Raw genomic sequence first — 22,699 nt, forward strand, 5'->3', positions numbered from 1 at the left:
GGTCGGATGCCTTTAAAAGGATTCACATATCGTTTCAAATAGTGAAGAGGATTCACATGTAGACGAGAAATGAAGCTCAATGAACAAATGTACCGATAAAATAAAATAAAAGAAGTTAGTTTAAAGGAGAGTAAAATCCAAACACTGTTATTTCAAATTTATTATTTATATTTATAAATAATATTTTTTATGTTTTATATTTTACTTTTTTTTTGTATTAATTAAGGCAATGAAATGAAAAATATAACGAAAATAATAAAACAAGATAAACAAACTGGCCCAAAGGCCAGTTGGCGGGTCGCTCGCGGGTGTGGTATGCGAGCTGGAGCAAGGGAAAAGGCTTAGTACTTTGTGTTATTTATCTAATAAAGATTTCATGGTATAGGTCTAGGTGTATCATCACAGCAAGGTTAGGACAAACAACCAAATCTTATGCAACTTCAATAAAGATAATAAAAAAATGGATTTCAAAAGTAAATTGTAATCAATTTCAGAATATAATCAATCTGTAGTAACCAAACTAATGATAAAACAGTTACATATCTTGTCTTTAATTAAAAAAAATGTATATACATGATGTTACAAATAAATTAAATAAATTAGAATATATAAAGGACAAAATCACTAGAATATAATGTTGATTTGAGGAATGTATTGAACACATTTCCCTTAAAACAGTTACATCGTCTCCTGTTTGTGTTGAAGTTTATCTCAGATAACTGTCTCCCAAGGTACAACGAATCTAGTAATGATTCTGCACTGAAACCACCACGCATCGAATTTGATTAATGTACCTGAACTATCACCAGTTTTCAACGAAAAATATCGAGCAAAGAACTCGAAGAACACTCACAAAATAAGAAGAGGGTTTTTGGAATTCTAAAGTGAGAAAAAATAAAAGATGAAATATTGTAAATAAATAAAAAATTGGTATATATTGCTGAAAATTAAACTTTCAAATAAAACATGCAAACGTTTATTAGAAATAATTACCCATTCATTTATCAATTAATATATAACTAATTAACATCTTTGCTTATACGTTCATTTGCTGAAATGCAATGCTAGACATTAATTATTTCATTCTAGCTAATGAAAACTCCATACGTTATCAAACTAATTAAAGTCGAATGTTTATCATAACATTAAACTTTAATTTTATAATTAGGCATTAAATATTAATTAAATAATTACTATTTAGTTATAATTTAGATTAAATTCACGTTAATTCACGTTTAAATTTGTGTGAATTTTATTTGATTTTAATTATTCATAATTTTATTTCCATTCATTAATGAAATTAGTTTAATTCCAACAATTTTCCATATTAATATAAATTGAAAGATTAACCCGGTGAAATGTTCAACAATTGAATTCTACATAGGATAGGTAGATGTAACACTTTGAACATTCTCTTATGAAAGTATATAATTTTACTAACCGATTAGTATAATCAATGTCCTTGAACTATTCTGTCATTTGTGTAAACGATTACACACTTTTACATAGAATTCTCCATGATACATGTTAAACTCTCATGGTTGTGTCCGTTTTGGCCATGGAACACATGTCTAGCTCTCTGTGAGAGGATCTAGAATTGAGTCGTGCAATTCTTTCGAAGCGGCCCCAATTCTCCCTCACATAGGTGATCTTTTTGCTCATAAAGAATCATTAAAAATGATATGCTTATCCTCGTCAAAATATATATTATTTCATTATAAGATTAATCCTTAACAATAATTTTCCAAGTCAGTACAATTAGGTTGTCCCATTAAACCTAGTTCTTGGGATCTCCAGTCTTCATATGTTGAGTTTTCATTCATATCAACTTATAGTTGACTCATGTCTTAAAAAACTTTCAAACTAACTCTCTATTCAATAATTTAGTTAGTGGATCCACAATGTTATCTTTGACTTATATAGTTAAATTTGATAACTCGATTGGAGAGTATAGTCTAATGACATTATGTTTAAGATTTGTATGTCTATACTTTGTCATTGACTCTAAGCTTGTCCAATTTCAAATTACTATCACAATAATTAGAAATTTCTGTTGATACATTGTTAGTTAACCTTGTAACATCTTTTAATAAGAATCATAGTCATTCGTACAATTTTATCATTTAATTTTTTTATGAAAATATTGTTTACTTAGTTAACTAGAAGACAAAATGTCTTTGAACTATTATGTCTTATGTAAACGATTATATATATCTATATATATTACATAAAAATATTTTACTTTTCGACATAAGTCAAAAATATAGATTATAATGTTTAATTTATCCATCATAATTTTCTTAGAAGATTTCCATACATAGATTGCACTTCTATGTGTAAACATATTTACTTTTAGATGTTAATGTTGAGTTATGGAGCCTACACTTATAATAAACTCTACAATTATCAATTATAGTTTATTGAGTTTGTATTTGGTTTTGGGCTTGGGCCTGACCAAGAGTTATTTATGTTTTATTACCTTAATATTTACCCTATAAATATGTGATTATTAAGGGTTTACATAAGTTAGACAAAATTCTAGAGATATAAAGTGCGAGGCAAAAACTTTGTATTCCTTCTTTTTATTCATAATGAAATCTGGTGGCGGCTGAAGTGGACGTAGCTCAATTTGAGTGAACCTCTATAAATTTGTGTCTTCTTGTGTTCTTCTTTCTTGAGTGTTTTTATAGATCATTTCAGGCAGGTCGGATTTGGGAGATACAAATTCTAACAACTTGAATCAGAGAAGCTAGGCTAGATCTGAGCATTGGAAATGATGGAAAACGAGAACAGTTTAGGACACGGTATTAGAAGATTCGATGTGATAGATTATGTCTTCTAGAGGATGCAGATTGAATATTATCTCTATGGAAAGAAGCTTCATATTCCTTTGAGTGAGAAACCAGAGAAGACGGATGAAGCTGAATGAAAACTCCTTGATAGACAGGTTTTGAGAGTTGTCCGATTGACGCTAACCAAGACAGTTGCTCACAATGTAGCAAAAGAGAAGACCACCATGGGTCTAATGAAAGCTCTTTCTAATATGTATGTGAAACTATCTGCTAACAATAAGGTATATCTAATGAAATGACTCTTTTACTTAAGAATGGTTGATGGTACTTCTGTCACTACTCATTTAAACGAATTTAATACAATTGTGAATCAACTACTATCTGTTGAGATTGATTTTAGGGATGAAGTTAGTGCCTAATTTTGTTAGCATCTCTACCAAATAGTTGAGAACCTATGATAGCCCGATAGATTCATGAGTTTTGGACTCGGGAGCGTTTTTCCACACCACTCCCCACAAAGAATTAATGAAGAATTGTGTGGCTGGAAACTGTGGTAAGTTTATCTCACAGATGGTGAGCCACTAGATATTGTTGGCATGGGGGATATCAAATTGAAGATGGAAAATGGTTCTGTTTGGAAGATTAATAAGGTGAGACACATTTTAGGTTTAATGCGCAATCTGATTTCTGTTACACAACTTAATGAAGAAGGTCACAATTTCAGTTGTGGAAATAGTGCGTGGAGGGTGACTAAAGGAGCAATAGTTGTTGCTCGAGGTTACAAAACAGGAACGTTATACACGACTTCAACTTGTAGAGAAACATTTATTGCTGTAGTTGATGACTCAAAGAACAATGAGTTGTGGCATTGCAGGTTGGGCCATATGAGCGAAAAAGGGATGAAAATTCTTTTGAAGAATTGACAGATTCCAAAACTGAAGTCTGTTGAACATCAATTATGTGAAAACTGCATTCTTGGAAAATAGAAACGAGTGAGTTTCTTAAAGATTGGAAAGGAGCTCAAAAAGAAAGACTAAAGTTGGTACACACTGATGTGTGGGGACCTGCACCTGTTTCTTCTATTGGCGAATCATACAACTATGTGACTTTTATATATGATTCAACAAGAAAAGTATGAGTTTATTTTTTGAAACACAAGTCTGAAGTATTTGTTATTTTAAAGAAGTGGTAGACTTTGGTTGAAAATGAGACAAATCAGAAGGTTAAATGCTTAAGATCCGACAACAGAGGGGAGTACATCAGTTCATATTTCAAAGAATATTGTGATATAAATGGGATCAGTATGGTGAATACTATTCACAAACGCCTCAAGAGAATAGAGTAGTTGAACGAATGAATCGAACATTGAATGAACGTGCTAGGAGCATGAGATTACATGCAGGACTGTCTAAAACTTTATGGGAAGAAGATATCAATATTGTTGCCTACTTGATAAACAGGGGACCCTCTATTCCTCTTGAATTCAGAATTCCTAAAGAAGTCTGGAGTAATAAAAAGGTAAACATTTCTTATTTGAAAGTGTTTGGTTGTTTATCATATATTCATATTAATGAATGTGATAGGAGCAATCATGATCCAAAATCTAATAAATATTTTTTTATTGGTTATGGTGATATCGATTTTGGTTATCGTTTCTGGGATAATCAAAATCGGAAGATCATTCGTAGTAGAAATGTTATCTTCAATGAATAAGTTCTCTACAAAGATTATGTTGGGAAGGCATCAGATGGTGATTCTAAATTGAAAGAGACTAGTATGGTCGATTTGAGATAATTTTCAGCTAAATATATACTGACTATCGAAGAAGACCAGTGTGTTATTGAAGATGAAATCGTTGAGAACGTGGCCCTAGAGACAAATCAGCAAACACCGGTTATACAAATGAGAAGATCATCAAGGAATCGAAAACCAGTTGAGAGGTGGGCTCCATCTTTGAAATATATATTGTTGATAGATAGAGGTAAACCTGAATGCTATGAGGAAGCAATATAATCTGATGAATCGGTTAAGTGAGAGTCTATGATGAAAGATGAGAGGGACTCTTTGACGTTGAATTAGACTTGGGAGCTCACTAAGCTACCAAAGGGAAAAAAAGCACTTCACAACAAATGGGTCTTCAGGATTAAAGAATAACATGATAAAACCATGAGGTATAAGGCAAGATTGGTTGTGAAAGGATTTCAACATAAAGAAGGTATTGACTACAATGAGATCTTCTCTCCAATAGTTAAATTGATGACAATCAGAACTATTTTGAGTTTGGTTGTGAAAGAAGACCTTCATCTTCAACAAATGGATGTCAAAACTGATTTTCTTCATGGTGATTTAGATGAAGAGATTTACATGCAACAACCAGAAGGATTTGAAATCAAAGGAAAAGATGAGCTTGTGTGTAAACTTTAGAAAAGTCTGTATGGTTTGAAATAAACTCCAAGACAATGGTACATGAAGTTCGATATCTTCATGAAAAGTAATAATTTTCTAAGGTGTGAAGCTGATCATTGCTGCTATATCAAGAGCTTTGATAAATCGTACATTATTATACTCCTATACGTTGATGACATGTTGATTGCTGGAGCAAGTTTGTATGAGATTAACAAGCTCAAGAAAGAGTTGTCTGAAAAGTTTGCAATGAAGGATTTGGGTGCTGCAAAACAAATCATTGGGATGAGAATTTTCAAGGATGGAGAAGTTCTCAAGCTTTTACAAGAAGAATATGTGAAGAGAGTTCTTAACAGGTTCAACTTGTATGATGCAAAACCAGTTACCACCCCCTTAACTAGTCACTTCAGACTATCGAAAGATTAGTCGTCTTCAACAGAGGATGAAAAAATTACATGGACACTATTCCATATGCCCTTACCATTAGTTGTATTATGTATGCGATGGTTTGTACAAGACCATACATAGCACATGCAGTGGGAGTTGTTAGCAGGTTCATGAGCAACCCAGGTAGACAACATTAATAATCAATAAAGTGGATACTACGATACTTAAGAGGAAGTACGAGTCTCACTTTGTGTTTTCGAAAGTCTAATATGGGTTTGGAAGGATATGTTGATGCTGACAATGGTGGTGATGTTGATAGTAGGAAGAGCACAACAAGGTACATTTATACTCTAAGAGGTACTGCAATCAGTTGGGTTTCAAAATTGTAGAAGATTGTTGCTCTTTTTAGTTGTGAGGAAGAGTATATTTTTGTGACAAAGGCTGCTAAGAAGATGATGTGGTTATAACCCTTTTTGCGAGAATTAGGTCAAGACTTTGAGAAGTGTGTTGCGATGCGACAGTTAGAGTCTCATTCATTTGGCAAAGAATCCAGTTTATCATGAAAGAACGAAGCATATACATGTTCGTTATCATTTCATCTGGTTAGCTTTAAAAGATGGAGTATTAGCTCTTGAGAAGATTCTAGGGAGTGAGAATCCAACTGATATGTTGACGAAAGCTGTGACAAATGACAAACTGAAGTTGTGTGCAACTTCAGTTGGTCTTCTTCGTTAAGACACCGGATGGAAAATTGCCACCGATCTAGAGATGATAAAGTTAGTCTCCAAGTGGGAGATTGTTGAGTTATGAAGTCTATACTTATAATAAACTTTACAATTGTCAATTATAGTTTATTGGGTTTGTATTTGGTTTTGGACTTGGGTTTGACCAAGAGTTATTTAGGTTTTATTACCTGAATGTTTACTCTATAAATATGTGATTATTAAGGGTTTACATAAGTTAGACATAATTTTAGAGATATAAAGTGTGAGGCAAAAACTCTGTATTCTTTCTTCTTCTTCATAGTGAAATCTGGCGGCGGCTTAAGTGGACGTAGCTCAATTTGAGTGAACCATTATAAATTTGTGTATTCTTGTGTTCTTCTTTCTTGAGTGTTTTTACAGATCATTTCAGGCAGGTCGGATTTGGAATATACAAATCCTAACAGTTAAGTCTTTCATTTAATAATATTAATATATCACTTGATAAGAGTATTATATTTTGTGTAGTGCAATTCACATCCTTAATGAATTTAATCATTTTTATCGTAATTTTCAACGATAAAAATATCGTACAAAAGACACGTAATGAATTATTTTTTATTGTCTTCATGATATATATAATTGTCACATTCACTCTTAATCAAAGTATGATCAAATTTTCATATCATTATTTTTCAAAAAAAAAAAAAATTTCATATCATTATTAAAAATTGTTATAAGTCATACAAAGACTTTATAAAAAAAATCATCTATTTCATAAAACCATTTTGAAGACATTGGTTCTTCAATTTTTTTATGAGAGTAATGTCAAAGAAATGACATGTTTCTTGATCTCAAATCCTCAAATTTTAAATATGGATTTAAACATCAACTCAACAAATATAAACAAGACATTTTCTTGTTATTTTATTTTTTTTATAAATTGCGCAACTTTATCTTTTATAGAGAACATATTTTTCTAACAATAAATTATCCTTTTACATAATATACACAATTATTTGTGTATTATTATCAATAAATATATTTGCCCCCACAATTCATGTTGGTACCCTTTCTTTTAAAAAAATCACACACATTTATGATTTAAATCAATGATTTTCTAATCAAGAAAATGTCACACAATTCCTTTACAAATTTCTTTTGTTATACTTATCATACAAAGAATAAGATAACATTATTATAAATATTTAATTGAATAAAACATAATTTCTATACAAGATATTAGAATATTTATTCATATATAAATCATTCTTCACATAATCTCTACATAAGAAATTATAATATTTAATCAATTAAAATATTTAATCAAATAAATATTCACCATGTCATATTATTTCTACAAAAGAAATCATAATGTTTCAAACATCTTTGCCGAAGCCGCTTAAAAATTTATATTGGTTGCACGTTTGCATCCCATAATATCGACACGTTTGCCACATTATTTGTCAAATCAAACACAACTTTTCTGGTAATTAATAGATTTTAAAAACATCAAATTAAACAAGTCTTTATGATGAAATTGAACCATGTATATCAAATATATAATAAAATAATATAATCAAATATGTCATATATATTATAATTACTTCATATATCATTAAGCAAATACCTTTCTAAAATACATCAATAATGGACAATTTATCTTTAATCAAATATAAAATAACTAATTATTATAAATAATTATTCATGTCATCAATTCGTCAATTTCTTAATTAAAGATGACTTTTAACTTTCCGCAAAAGTTATTGTATACCAAAAGAAACAATAATGTTACGAAAAAATTTAGAATATTTTATTAAAACAAATTAGATATACAATAATATTTATTCACGTGTATATATATAAATAACAATTTAATCATACATATTATGAATTAACACAATTTACATGTATAAGCAATCACTTAGTAACACAATATATATAACTACAAATGTTACACTGTATTTGGTTCTGCATCATGTTTAGCCGGATCAGATTTTTCATCTCGGATTTTTGTAATTCGAATAATACTCATATCCACTGGTGGGTTGTTTGTTATTCATATTCTCCGATTGTATTATTGATCTTTTCTCAAATTTGTGTTTGTCTCCTTCTGAACAAAAAAAAATGAAATAATCGAATATGAAGTTATTTTTTATTTTTCAGCAAAGAGTTACCAGTACTGGTATTTCATATAAAGACCCTTTTATATGTATTCTGTCATAATTTGTATAAGTTTTTAACTATTTTGATCATATATGTGGATTGTTCATCATCATTTTATTCGGCCCTTCATCGTTCTGGAACTTGACTAAGTTCGTTTTTAGAGTGATCCTTAACGAATTGTATAATCGTTGGATCTTTTCCATTAAGAATTTTATTTTTATAAATTGTTAATACAATTTTATTTCTAACTATCAATGGTTTATTTTGATTTTGTTTATATTATTTTGTATTATTTATTAATTAATTTTTTATGTTTAAATTTCAATTGAAAATAATAAAAAAATAATACTTTATCACCCAAAAAAAATTAAAAAAAGAATTATTAGTCAACAAGTAACTTAATTGAAGATAAGTTAATAATAGAGAATCAAACTTAAAATGAAAATAGTAAAACATTAGTCAAAAGTATTTTAGATTAAATATTTTCAAATTCCCAACATTTTTAAATAACTTCATTAATAAATCATATATAATAAAAAAAGAAATCATGACAATAAAATAATTTATTAAGTTAAATGAAAGAAATATGATAAAAAAAAAGTAATTGACAAAAATGTAAAACTATTAATATTATGTTGGCCAAACAAACATTCTGATTAACATACAATTATGATTTTTTATGAAAACAAAACCATTAAAACAATATATTTCCTAGAATCATTATTTTTGGATGTTAAAGAGAAGGTTAATTCATTATAAACTTGGAAAAAGTATTATCTGAAATAAGATTCCCTGAAGATAACTTGAGATTACAAATTTTATTGGGTAAGTAAACCAAGATTTTAGAATAAAAATGGACACATTAAGTACCAAACTAACACTCCACCGAGTGTTTTGTGAATTCTTGAACCAAGAAAATTGAAGAGAAAGTGCTAGACTAGGTTCAACGTCTGTTCCTAGACATAGAGATAGGATAGATACAGAAAAGATCTGGTATGTGGGTCATTTTGGAATTTTGAGCATGATTTCTCTAATTTTACATTCTTAAAGTATCTTATTCTTTTAGCTTCCCCATGCACACAATTGCAGCCATGTACACAGCTCAAATTACTCCCAGCTTGTCCACAGAAAGCTATAAATTGGATTTGGTTTCACATAATAATTGGATCATCAAGAAAATAGAACCCATAAGGTGAAGGAGTTAATTGTCCCCTTGAGTTTCCCTTTGACACTTCAATGAGAATTGTAATTATAACTCCAATGGAGATATTAACAATCTACTGAAGTGTTTGGGGGAACTTAAGGTGGCACTTAACATGATAGAAGTTCATAACACATCAAATGTTTTTCAAATTTAGAGTGGATCTTAATTAGTATTAAACATTTCTTTTTCCAGAAGGTAACATGACCCCACAACCATGACTTTTCGCTTCCATTTAAGAAGTTCTAAATAAGAATCGAACTCGTAATTTTCGGTCTCATAGGAACTACGTACTTTTAGCACTTGAGATACCTTCTTCAAATATAAGTTAATTAAATTATTGTTGGCGTAATTGAATTGTACTTTATACAACAAGTTAATTGTTTTATGAGAATCAATTTAGTTGTTGTGCTTAACATAATTCGCCTCAACATCTATTTTTCTTTTTACACTATTTTTATATCTGTCTTTAAATAATTTCGTTTGTAGCAGGAATTTTCATTTTAACTTTGTTTAATATGTGTCTTTAAGTAAGAACTCTATCGGCTATTTTCATATATGTCTAACGCAAGCAAAATCATGTCACCAATTCAACAACTTAGATTTCCTCATACTCATCTATAGATCATTATATATATAAGTTGTCACGACTCCATCAAATTAATGAGGCAATCTCAAATTAATGAAAAATAAAAATGATGGTTGGCTGAGAAATTTTAGTCGACCCAAGAGTTTACCCTGCAGGTTTCGACGACAACAAAGTTTTAATTTGATGATGATATATGCTTTGATTGGATCGGGCTTAATACAAAAATTAATATAGAAGGTTCAAAATCAAAATAGACAAGTACACTCTCGTTGCGTACCGTTTAGTATCTAAGGAGTTATGGTGTCACGAATTTATAGTTGCAGAATGAATTTGAGATAAAGATTTGACAGAAGTAGAGGTTTCAATCGTAACTTTAGTCTCGAATGAAATTGGATTCTAGGTGTGTGTTAATTGAGTTCATGAATAAACTTGTAAAAGACTTTGCCAACTAGTTATTTTACTAACTAATATTATTAAAGATTAGCAGCTTAATTGAGTTAAACATTTTTAAAAAAAATCTAGTCGTGAGTTATTATTACTTTTAAAAATCTTCTTCAAACGCGGTTTGGTGATACAGTGTGTATGGATATTTTAAAATTTAATGTCAATCTTGTTTTATCAATAATATTTTTGTTTTACCTCTGATTGCGACGGTTTTTGAACTGTTGCGTTGGTAATTCGCAAATCTTCTTCCCAGTATTTTGTTTCTAGAATTTGGTACACATGAAATTTGACCACCTTTTGTTGGATAATTGCATAAGAAAAAATATTTAATACATTCTATTTGTTGAAATTTATCTCAAACAACTTTTCATTTTTCTCATATGAGATTGTCTACCATTAGTTTGACAAGAACTATTTCCATATTAATTTAACTTTTGTAGATCTTTATAATCAAATTCGTTGTGTTTGTGTTGACATGCATTAAGATAGCGAACTTTTTTTTATCTCCTGTTTTGTTTAACCAAGAGAAAGAATGTAGCACAACGTTTTTTGTGAGTAGCTAGGAATTGAAAAAATACAATAGTCCATATATAATGAAATGATGAAAGTTGATTAAACAAAACAACTATGAACTCATTTTACTAACCTCTCAAAAGCTTTATGAGGGCTCAATTTAGTTCCCAGTTGTGTTGATCATTCATAATCATTTATCTAGCAAAAGTATTGAAACAAAAGTATGAGGATACAAGTTATAAGTTATGAATCAAATAAACTATAAAACAAATCTCCAATAAGTTATTGAAGATAACAAAAAAATTAATTATAAGACAAATCTTGTGGAAGAGCACAAAGTTTGACTCTAGATAACAGAGGGGATTCAATGTATTTACTCCTTCGGTTAATTTAAATTTTTTTTTCACTTTCTGTCACGCCCGAACTAAACAAATTAAGCGTGCACAAGGGGAAGTTACATAGATGGCGGGATTGGGTTGCAGCCAGGTTATTAAAACTTTATATATATAGTCCCGATGACTTGAGTGTTGAACTATATAACGGAGGCACAGGACCGGCCCTGAGAATTTGGGGCCTATGTAAATTTAAATTTTGGACTCCTAAAATAGTTTAAAAAAAATTGAAATTTTAATTAATAAAATAAAATATAACTAATTAATATATTATAATACGAGACTAAAAATAAGATAAAAAAGTTATTTTTATAATATATATTTAATATTAAAAGAGAAAAAAAGAAAAAATAATATTAATAATATAATATTATTAAATATAAAAAATGGAGGGTCTATAAAAATGGGGCCAGTCTATAAAAATGGGGCCAATGCAACTGCATTGGTTGCTTTACCCCTACGGAGGCAGACTATCTAACCTGATTTTAAAATATAATAATTATTAATTACATATTAGTATAAATTAATATATAAATAAGATTTATTTATATAAGGTTAGAATATAAGAAATTATATATAAAATAATATTAATTATATAAAAGTATTATTTATTTTAAAATTACATTTATATGATCATTATATGTTATATTTTATTAATTTCAATATAATTAATATTATAATTTACTTATAAGATAAAAATAAAATAATTATTTATATAAATATAGGGTTATAGTCTTTTATATGTCCTTAATTTTATAAAAATTATTTCAATTTTAATTTCTTTATTATATTTTAAAATATAATAATAATTAATTATATAAATAATATTATTATTATTATTATTATAAACTAATATATAAATAAATTTTATTTATATAATTATAAAAGTTAAAGTATAAGAAATTATATAAAAAATAATATAAATCATATAAGTATTATTTATTTTAAAACTACATTTATAGTTGTATATTATTTTTTTATTAATTTAAATATAATTAACAATACTAAGATAAAGATTAAAATAATAATTTATATAAATATAAATGTATAGTCTTTTAGATTTTTTAATTTTTAATTAATTTTAAACTATTTCAAAAATTTATAAAAAGTATAAATTAATATTTAAACAAGTTAGAAAAGTTATATTTATTTGGTTCGATTATTTAAATAAATAAATTGATATATTTTTTTATTATTTTAAAACGATTTATAGACATTAATATTTTCTAATTGTCTTTTCGAGTTTCTACTCACTTAATAATCGATTTTAACAATGATTTTACATTTTCTTCTTAATTTTATAAAATTTATTACAATTTTAATTTCTTGATTATATTTTAAAATATAATAATAATTAATTATATAAATAGTGATATTATTGTTATTATAAATTAATATATAAATAAAATTTATTTATATATTATTATTATTTTTTTTAAAAAGGTCCATTTATATTAAAAATGAAAAATAAATTGTTTAAGGAAAACGAAAAAACATGACAGGAAAATAATAAATAAAAATAAGAAAAAACAATACTTAATAAGTTATCGAGGTCGTAAATTCTCAAAAAAAAAATGATTAACTCCCCAACAGACTCAACTACCTTTTCTAAACGAATCTCAGAAAACATATAATAATAGTATTATGAATGATACGTATCGAATGACTACGATCATTAAAAGTTTGACCATTTCTCTCAAACTAAATAGTCCACCAAAGAATAATTGAGATGGTAACCCAAATATATAGGTCTATCATATCAGTCGCATCTATCTAAATGTCCAATCAACTACCTAAAGACTCGGGCATCACCTAATAAATCATAGTAATACTCCACAAAAGACTCTAAATATTAGTCACCCATCGATAATGCAAAAATAAATGAGTTGTTGATTCAGCTTCTTCTTGACAAATACGACTAAGCATAATACAACATTTTTTCATGCACATATCATCTGTTAGAATTGCACCATGAATAACGCTCCATCAAAAGAACGAGATTTTGGATGAAATTTTTGACTCCCAAAGTATTTTCCCAATAAAAGTTATATGGAATCATTTTAGCAAACAACTTTTAGCAATGCCCCACATAAAAACTATCCATATCTTGTCAACGCATAATATCTTGTTCAGATGGGGACACTTGTTTGGGTCATACTAAAAGTTCAACTCTAATATGGGACGAAGTCTCCATAATGTTTAATCTCCTTCTATATCTAATTCGGCTAGCAAAACCACTAGACCAATGATGAAACATGTCATTAACTATGGCATTTCTACATATAGCAATGGAAGCAAACACAAGATACATTATAGCTAGGATTTTGATACTACACCAAATGTCGTCCGAAAATCTAATCGAATAACCATCCCCCACAATGAATCTAGACTGCACACGAAAACATTTCCACATAAGATAAATTCCCCTCCAAATGATATTTTGGTGAACCAACCAGACCAATCATTACCATATACTATATTTGATTATCGATTCCCAAAGACTATTCAGTTCCATTGCAAATCTACTACACTATTTTGATAGAAGATCTTTATTAAAAGAAATAAGATCTCGAATATCTAGACCTCCTTGATCTTTAAAACATTTAACTTTATCCTAACTAACTAGATGACAAAACGATAAGTTAGAAGATCCTCATAAAAATTTACACATTATTCTCTCCATTTTCACCGCCACTCTCTTGAGGAGAATGAATAACGACATCATATATGTGGGCATAAATGACAACACGCTCTTAATGAAGATTACCCGGTCCCCTTTAGAGATTATTTTACTTTTCCATCTAGACAAATTACATTTCATTTTAGTGATAATTGGATCCCAATAGACCTTAGATCGTAATTTAGCGCATAATGACATACCAAGATACGTTGACGGAAGATCACCAATTTCGAACCCCAACACATTTGTCAATTTTATCCTTCTTCTTTTTAAAACAGAATTTGAAAAAAAATAGATGTCTAACTTATTAAGATTAACTCGAAGACCGGAACATGCACCGATTAACCATAAAATATCTCGAAGGTGTTTAAAACTCTTATAAGTAGCTTGAACCATGCATAACGTGTCATTAATAAAAAAACAAATGTGATATGGTAAATGAGTATCTTCTTGACCCAAAACTCACTCCACGGAGAAGTCCTGAATTTTCTATGAAAATCATCAATTTTAGAGAGCTTTCATAACAATGACGAAAAAAAATGAGAGAGTGGATCACTCTGTCTGATCCCACTAGAGCTCTCGAAAAATCCCTAAGAACTTCCATTAACAATGACATAAACTTAACCGTCGAGAGGAAAAATCTAATCCGACCAATCCATTTTGCACTCATTCCTATTTTGTCCATTATATTAAATAAAAATTCCCAATTGACACAATTATAAGTTTTTTCGATGTCTGACTTGACAAAAGCACATTTTCACCTTTTGAATTAGTTGAGTTAATGCACTCATTTTTCACCCCCATTATCTATGATTCACCATTGGATTTTTGCCTCAATTTTTTAACGAGAATGATCCTTGAGAACTCATTGAAAAACTTTGTTTCCTTTTTGTTCGTCTTCAATTAATTTAGTTGCATTCATATTCATTTCAATCAATAATGATTTTTCAACCATTGCACTAAATGTATTAATCTGAAATGGAACCAATATTTATCGAATATGAGGTTGTAAACCCATCTCAAACTTCATCGTCTTGCCTGTTTCATCTTTGATCCATCTTCCAATAAATTTGGTGAGCTCGAAGAACTTGACTAGATATTTTTACACTATCATCGCTCTTTCCTCAAGTTTTACGAACTCTACTTCTTTTTGTTGACGAGTATTGTGGGAAAATAATTATCGTAGAACAAGTTCTTAAACTTGTTCCATGAAATTGTAGCAACTTCTTGCACATGTGCCATCTTCTCTACTTTCCACAAATCCCGCGCATTTTCATGCAATTGATACACAATGAAAAATACCTTCTCATTGTCATCGCATTCTAGTAATTCAAACATCATTTCCATCTCTTCTAACCATTTATCAGCCTTCAAATGTTCCATATGTCCTTCGAAAAATGGTGGAGGTAACTTTTTGAATTCCTTAAAATTCTTGAAATTCTTGAAATTCTTATGTAATGCATGTTTTTCTGTTGGTGTTGTTGCTCCACTCTAACATTCTCCCTTTCTTCACTTGTACCATATTTTTAGGAATTTGTGTCAGACATATTATTTTTCTTCGAGGAAGATTTAAAAGTACTTCATTATCCTCCATACCTATAATATTCAAATCACTCATAAACATGATTTCCCAAATGATTTGTATATCTATATCATATTTGTTTTGGAACTACATCCTTAATATTTGAGGTAAACTTTATTCTCTAATACCAAAAAAACTGTCACGCCCTGAACTAAACAAATGAGGTGTGCAGTCGCCGCATGCATTATACATACAAAATAGACTAACAAAACTCTTTAAGTATTGACATAATAGACTAAGACCTTCATCATCAAAAGTTTTAAACTTACATAATTTTTTTTGTCACTTCAACATTAGTTCAAAATAAATGATGACAAAAACTATATTTTCCTATTTGTACACTCTCTATACATCTATACTAATACAAAATAAAGAGTTAAATTTCTTTACCGGGTAGTCTAAATATATACCGTCTTATTTCCAATCGTCCTCCTAACTAATCTTTGTTTTGATTTGAAAAAATCCATTTAAATGGATGGGCTAAACACGCCCCCGTAAGAAAATCACATTTTTCTACGGCTGGATAAAAAAGTATCTATAACTTGATAGAAAACCAATTACTACATTGATGTAGAAATTTTTTATCAAAAAATCGTATATGTACTTAAAATAGCTCTAGGATGAAGATAATGATTGTGGTATCGTAATAACTTAATAATAAGCCATCTATCAAGACATGAAAGTCTTGTATAGACGCAATAGTCATCAATCAGGTGACAAGTTCTGTACCTGGATAAATGTTAAGTGTGTTTATGGGCTATTTGTTTAACCCGCGTGGATTACTCGCACTCCATAGGAGAAGCGGAAGCCAATGTTCTAAAAAAATTTCCTCTAGTCTTCTTTGTTTTATTTTTTTTTATATTTGATATTTTAAATGCCTCAAAATTATTTTTACAAAATTTAAATAAAAATATGAAATGCGTTTAAAATATTTTTAGAACATTTAATAAAAACATATTTCATTAAAGACTTGTTTTAATTTATTTTTAAATCTAACCCCTTTAATTGATATTTTTAGGTATTGATTTTTATAATTTTCGACATCAATAACATCTGATATTTTTATAATTTGATGGCATTTTCCTGTTAGTTGTCTGCAACAATTGCTATAAGCTCCGTGAAATTGGTAATTCCAAAATGAAGATCGACATCTTGGAACTCTTTGGATTCCATAGACAGAAAATGACTAATATAATATATAACAGTTGGGATCAAATTGTTTGGTTTGGTGTTTGCACTTTGCACACCGCGCACTCAACTTTCTTGGATTCCATTGATGTAAAGAAACGAGAGTTAATAATCAAATTTATAAAGGATGTTTAAGGGATGGATAGTTTTGATATTGTGATATACCTTTGGAGAATCCCTTCTTTATATATAGAGTATATGAGAAAAAGTTTAATTAATGGGTGGTTGAATTTTAGGAAAAAAACTTTATAATAAATAAATAGTAAGATAACAATTTGTAATCTCCTATAATAAATAGGAATAAATAAATCATTGGTTATCCTTAACTAAAATGTTGTAATATATATTTATCAAAAGAACCATCATTGTCTTTTTATTGCGACTAGGACATTAATTAGATATCCAAAACTAATATGAATATTTGTACATTCATTCCTTAGCCGATAAGAAGAATTTTTCCTTGTTTGTTTAAATAATATCAAGATGAAGGTCGATGAATAAATTGAACAAGAGCCGAAGTGGGGCCCCTCGGTGTTGCCATATAGAAAAACAGGACCATGTCAAACGAAATCATTTCATGATAAAATGCCTAAAAAAGTTCAAATGGAATAAATCAAAATATAAAATTATATTTAATTTATTTTAATATTATTAGTTATATATTGTATCCAAATATCCAAATAATCCACATTTTATATCAAATGTTTTTTAAATGACTAGCTAATTTATTATTCAAATCATCCTACATCAAACAAATCTCATATTCCCAAAATGATGTTCTTACCTCTTCTTTGTATGTATCCTATCTCTAAGACTAGATCTAAGTCTAACATATCTTGTTAAGGCTCTTTGTAAGTATTTTGATGGGAATTATTTGAGATGATTTCAAATATTTTGTATCTAACCCAAACTCATTTTCTCTCCAACCGATACCAATACTTAAACCCTTTTTTCCCTCCAACCGATACTCAATCACAAACTCAAAATCGGTTTTCTCCAATTTTTCATCTCTCACAAACCCATTTATGCGTTTGCACGGTACATAATCTCAAAAAAAAAATTCGTTTATAATTTAACCCAAGACTTAATTTAGGTTAATTTTATACATTAAACTTATTATATAATTTATTGTTTAAATTTATTTATATAATTTAATTTATTTATATAATATTTTTTATATAACATAAATTTATAATAATATTTAAAAAATTATAATAATGTTAAAAAAAATATAATACTGTTAAAAAAACAATTATAATAATATTAAAAAATTATAATAATGAACAATATTTAATGATGTTTATTTTAAAATAATTGGGTGATATTTAAATATTGCGTAATTTATAATATTATAAAATATATGAGATAATATTAAAAAGTTAAAAAAGTTGAAATAAATAAGAATATTATAAGAATATTCTTTTGGGTTTAAGAATAAGTTTTCGGTTGGAGATTAACATTTATATCAATATGAGTTTGAAAATAATTTTTTTCATGGAGAAGGTAATAATGAATTTGGAATTATCATTATTTTGTATCTATATATATATTATAAATGGTCCGATTTTGAAGAAATTTTCTTGACCGCAAGGATGTAATGTATTATACTCTACCGCTAAACAATAGTTCTATATATATATTTTTATATATATTTTGTTATTGTGGTTCATCTGAGACTCTTGCATATATCTTCGAACATAGTACTTTTTTTTTAAAATGATACGATGAAATAGTAAAAGCAAAAATCACCTTGTCAAATTTCTTTCCTCAACCAAGACACCAAAGATAGTCATTCAATGAAAAACGTTCGCATGCAACTCAGGAGAATTCACAAACAATAAATATTGTTACAAATCACAATGAAGGAGTAGGTGAACAAGATTTTCCTCATCTTTTTACATAACACGACTAATCAAAGTGACTACATCATGCTTCAATTTGACAATTTGGTCGATTTGGTAGCGTAATATTTCTAATTTTTTAAATAAATTTATAAAACATATTATTATATCAACAAAAAATAATTTAATGTAAACGAATTGACTAATAAATTATCTTTGTTCAAATCTTGATATATGCTTATTTTTTTTATAAAAAAATTATGATTAGGGGAGGGTCAGCTGGGGGTGCCAAGGCTGCTCTTGTTTAGCCATACATTGGATTGGGCAGTATGTAATAAAAGAAATTGTATATCAAATTATTTTGATTGATTTCAGATTTCAATTTGATCTGTAATTGAATGTAAATATTGCATTTTTATCTCTATGTATATTCCAGTGTAACACAATTTTAATTCATTAAAAAATGTGAAATATCCTTTGGTCAAGAAAATTAAAGAGTTAAAAAAGTCTTCCCTTTACAATAGAAAATGCTAGATTAGGTTCAAAAGTTTAATGTCTCCAATAAAAATAAATAGACCACAATCTTAAATAAAACTAAATAGTCCCGGCGGGGCTCGAACCCGCGACCTTCGGCTCATAAGACCAACGCTCTAACCAACTGAGCTACGGGACTTACGTTTTTCAATTTAATCAGGTATATTAAAGTTTAGTTTACATAACTCTTTTTTTATTCATTTTTATGTGTAATTGCAAAGTTATCATTTAAAACAATCTATAGCCTCTTATATTATGTTCCAGGAAACTAGAGATGGGTAAAGAGTTAGATAGGACAAAAGCCTAACCGTTTTAAAATCATACTGTCTTTTCTTTTGTATTCAAATCCTAAAATGTTGGGTTTGGGGGTTATATTTGAAAATTAATATATATATATATATATATATATATATATATATATATATATATATATATATATATATATATATATATATATATATATATATATATATATATAGATTTATGGGTCAGGCTTAAAATAATGCTTATATATCACGTGGTTATGAGTTATAATATAATTAATTATATATAAATATTTATATGTGGTTATGATAAAATACTACTCCTTACTTTATTGTTAAAGTCAATGGGGTCTCGGAATGCTAATTTAAAGAGGGGTATTGTTAATGTCATATTTTTGTTCATCAGAAAAATCATTAAATGTATCATGTCTAAACTCATTATATCTCATCCATTCCACCCTAAATTCAGTAAAGGTATTCCTAAAGTTTGATGAAGCTTGCTTAAACAAAATTAAGGTCACATTGATTATGTTTTTTTTTTTTTTTTTTTATCTTAGTGGTTTAAATATTATTTACAAGGAAGAAAAAAGCTCCTTTGGTTTTCTAAGAAGTGTAAATCAATCCTGACCGGTTGTGTTCTGGTAGATTATTTGATTGGAAATATAGATAAAAGGTTCTTTTATAATAAAGATGTGACATTGAAGGATCATTTACACGTGTTTTTCTAAAAATAATTACAATAGGATATTAGTCATTTAAGTCTAACGTCAAAAACTATAAAAAAAAACACGAGTGTTTAAAGTACCATAAGTATAACCGCTATCTTATAATCCTACTATTTTTAAAAAAAATAAATCTGCATATTTCATATTCCAAATTACAACTTATATTGGAAAAATAAAAAATTGTATTGATGGAATGGCCAACAAAAACACTTATGTAGTAAGAATTCAACTCAAAATTAGTACACTCATTAAAAAGACAATATTTCCTCTTCTCCCTAATGATGAAGAACTTTATAACTAATCATGTCAAGTGTCACCCAGAGTTCCCCCAAACACTTCAGTGGGCTTGTTTATCTCTTAGACAATAACAACAATTTACCATTGAAGTGTTCATGGGAAACTCGAGGGGAGAACTGACTTTCCCTTCTTAATCATACATGCATGTTTGATGAGTTATTCATAATACTTGAGACCAAATTCAATTTATAGCCATTTTGTGGTGATCATCAGCCATACTATAAGATATTACGAATTGACAAAGATTTTGAGAATCAGGACATAGTTAATTGGAGCTTTGTACATAGCTGCAATTATGTACATGGTGAAGGTAAAAGAATAAGATCTTTGTGTAAGTGGTCCTTATATTCAATACACAGAATTTATGTATGATTCTCTTATCTCCTCTCTGCATCTAGCCTTCTCTATATGACTAGATACATAATTTATATATCCAAACTAGCAGTTTTTTTGTTAAGGTTCTTCTCATTCTCAACTTTTAAACTAGTGGCAATCCTGGGAACACCCATATGAGTTTTTCAGGAGTTCTTGCCATGAAGAATGTTGAAACTAGTTGTTAAGTATGTGTTAACAAATAAATTGATCTTACATTTGCATATTTTTGCCAAGAAATTACCAATAACTTACTGTGTTAATGGCAATGTTCTAGTTCACAAGCTGTTTAATGATTTAAATGAACAAATCCTAGGTTCAATGGAGAAAATAGATAATAAGTTTTATAATGAGCTATATGAAATTATCCACAATTTTCAATTAAATATATATTTCTGTTAAACCATTGCATTAAGCACGGAATTGAAGGCCGTTATGTTTTAAACATAAGTTTGGAGGTGAACCTCGAGTTTAGATAAAGAAAATAACATTTGGTAAAATTATGTCCAAAGACATTAACTTCATTAGATCATGCAAACAAAATACATGAAAAGTAAAGAAGAATGTCGCAAGATATGTGACGGGCCTTTGGATAATCATATTCTTCGAAATAGTCAGATGATAAAAGTGAAAATAGACATGCAAAGCTCGACCCAGGCCTCCTAGAAGAAGCCCATAAAAGACTTCTCTGCATGCCCCTAAGCACATCATGCATTAAGACTTCTTTCTGTATTGATAGCAAGTTCTAAAAAAATTAAAGAAGTTAAAATTAATACATTTGTTGATAAATTAAGGAGTTGAAGAATTAATGAAAAGAAGTTTAACTGCCCAAGGAGAAAACACAATTCAAAAGTGTTTGTTTTGGAAGTTTTGATATGGATAATGCCATTTAATTGATCCAAGTCTTGAAATTGACTTTTTGGGAGTTGGTTTGAAGACACAATGGTTACGAGAAAAATAGGGACAAAGATTGCAGCGCCCTTGCGGAAACGTGGACAAGAATTCCAAACATGAAGGAAAACTGGAATATTTGTAGGAACTGAATTTTACCGTTTTTTAAACTCACTAGAATTGAAAACATTGTAATCAGATAATTCATTTACGTTTGTAACTTTTTAGCTTTTATTTAGATTTTTACGACTTCAAAATCATTCTAGGCCTGTCTATAGAATGATCTTTTAAACTCGTGGTTTGTTTCCCATTTTTGGGAATTTTTAATGAAATTATGTTAAGTCGTTTTTTCCCCCAAAAAAATAGGGGCAAGGAGAAAATGTTAATTTGAATTTATAATTGTCTAATCAAGGCCGAGAGTGTCATCATTGCCACAATTGTATTTATAATTGACTAATCTCATTTTCTTTAACTTTGGAATTTTAACTATATAACTAAGTTCAATGCTATCCACAAAGTTGTGAGCAAAAATATGAAGTGATTAGAGAGAAATTGAGTTACCTATATAGCTACTCGAGAGAATAATCAAACTTAAAGCTTTCATATATTTTTGTGTATTTTGTGTGATAAAACTTATGTTAAGAAAATTATTTTTGATTCTTAATATTCATAAAATAGTATTAATGGTTTTAGGCTGAGTGTAATAACTTAAAGATATGAGTGACAAACATATTTAAT

General features: G+C 28.5%; 1 non-coding gene across 1 annotated transcript; it reads right to left on the minus strand.

Moving 5' to 3' along the window:
• Positions 1-19,478: 19,478 nt before the first annotated feature.
• Positions 19,479-19,552, minus strand: TRNAI-UAU. The gene has a single exon. It is a non-coding gene; the product is annotated as a tRNA-Ile (tRNA).
• Between the last annotated feature and the right edge of the window lie 3,147 nt (positions 19,553-22,699).

The sequence above is a fragment of the Impatiens glandulifera genome, chromosome 6 (assembly GCF_907164915.1).
Source record: "Impatiens glandulifera chromosome 6, dImpGla2.1, whole genome shotgun sequence".
Classification (NCBI taxonomy): domain Eukaryota; kingdom Viridiplantae; phylum Streptophyta; class Magnoliopsida; order Ericales; family Balsaminaceae; genus Impatiens; species Impatiens glandulifera.